Here is a 2,190-nt window from a genome sequence, read left to right on the forward strand (position 1 = left end):
TGACTTAATCGCAAATTCTTTGTGAACATATTTAGTAATTATAAATTAATTTATATTATCAACTAGTTATATTTATTAATTGAACGTGTAAATATTGTTATGATATTTGTTATAATATATTCAAAAAGTAAAAATGTCGACATTTCGAATTTGACATTTAATAACGAAAAAGTATTTTGACATTTTTGGTTGCCGCTTTTCGCAATATAAAACCAGTCACATGCTTCATAATATAACCGATATTACAAAATATCGGTCTACTGTGGAAAAGTTATCGGAGTTCAAATAGAAAAATAAACAGATTAAGTCGTTTATTTTTCCCTACATGGCACTTCATTACCCAGCTCTTCCATTGTCTCTGCTGTAACTGCATGCTCGAATTTAAACCAATTGTCGTTTCGTTTCTTCCATATGTTAGAAGTTACTCTCAGCTCCGTTCTCTGATCCCATCGCAAAGTTTTAACTTTTATGTAACTATTTGAAATATGTGTTTTATTAACCGTGTCAAGCGACTCACCGAAGAAATGTTTGAGAGTAGCATTCCAGACTAGACAAAATCTCAAATTCAGATGATTTTAACGAGCGACTCTAATTTATCGGACACTTTCCCCGCTTAATTGCCGACTGACTTTATTTTATTCTTATCTTATTTTTTAGTTTAGTTTAATTTTACTTTTTTATTATGATTTTCTTTTTTATCTGTACTTTTTGTCAAATTTGTTCTTCTCTAAACAATAAGTTACTTTCATTTCTGAGATATTACTGTTCAAACTACTCGCCCAGGTTAACTACTTCGACAACATCGTCTCGAGTTTCTCGATGTCAGCGATATAGTCATAAATTTAGGAAATTTTAGTACTTTGATACAACTCTAGTCAATAACCTTCACAATGAGTTTTATTTTTTCAGATCCATCCAAAGAAGATGTGATTAAGTTAGCCACATCTGTTCGTATAGTTTTTATGATTTAATTGTAATTACAGTATTTATAATTTTTAATGATTTCTGAAATTTTTAGTATTATTCAACTGAGCTTGAAAAGTTTTTGAATGGAAATATACATGAATATATAGCATTTCCTTTTTCCACCCTCTGTGAGTACAAGAAATTCAGGTAAGAAATGAAAAACTATCTCTTTATAATATAGAATGTGTTTAAGTAATCAATTACCATAATAGTACTTAATTTAGTAATACAAACAGCAGCTATATTTAATCACAATTATTTATATAGAAATGATTGTTTTCAAATATACATGTTATATATATTACTATATTCCTTAGCATAAAAAACTTTCGAAAGCGAAACCAATTATAAATGTTTAGTGGAAAATAATATAATTGTTTGTTTTCGTTTATATACAGATTTTTTGTTATATATTTAACTCAATAAAAAAAGTAAACTTCATTAGAATTAGAATTCATTTCTTGTACTTTTTAAACTCTTTACAGTATATTGGACGGTCCTACGTTAATCATAGTAACCTTTCGTAACAGTCTAGGGTAGCGTTATATACGACAAAAATAAGAACAGATAGTAAAATAGTGTTTTTGAACAATAGCCGTTTGATCGAACCCCGTTCACTGGTTGATCATATTAATAAAGTGTAATATTCTTTCGTAAGAATGAAAATTCCGGTAATATCATCGCATTTGAAACTGTCGTGCGTTTCCATTGTCTCTAAAATGTCGTGACTCAAGGTCTTTCAGTAAAATGAAGTGTCTTTTAATTTCTCTCGTCTTTTAATTTGAAATATCACCTTTATATAACCAACATATTAAAATACCGGAAACAAAACTATAAATCATTGACGTAAGTTACCAAAATCATCCGATATCAATAATATTCTTACGACACATTTTAACGGATTAAAGAGATGTTCGTAGAAATATATTAAGAGATTGCCATTGGAAAGCAGTAAACATATTTATCACTTTTTGTCTTATTTTTTAAAAATAATTTTATGTAATTTATCGTTTCTTAGACCCACGTATATACTTTTGACATTTATAGAATGTTACTCTTTTATATTAAACTGATTTTTATTTTCTAATTTAGATGTGAATTTATCAAACTGTATGAAACTGATTCTGTGGAACAAGTAAAAAATGGGGTATGTTAAACAATTGGTATTTACACTAAGTTTAATATAATGTATAATTTGTCTTATAGTGTAACCTAACGAACAAG

This window comes from Centruroides sculpturatus, unplaced genomic scaffold, assembly GCF_000671375.1.
Source record: "Centruroides sculpturatus isolate CEXI.00-Female unplaced genomic scaffold, Cexi_2.0 scaffold1163, whole genome shotgun sequence".
Taxonomy (NCBI): Eukaryota; Metazoa; Arthropoda; class Arachnida; order Scorpiones; family Buthidae; genus Centruroides; species Centruroides sculpturatus.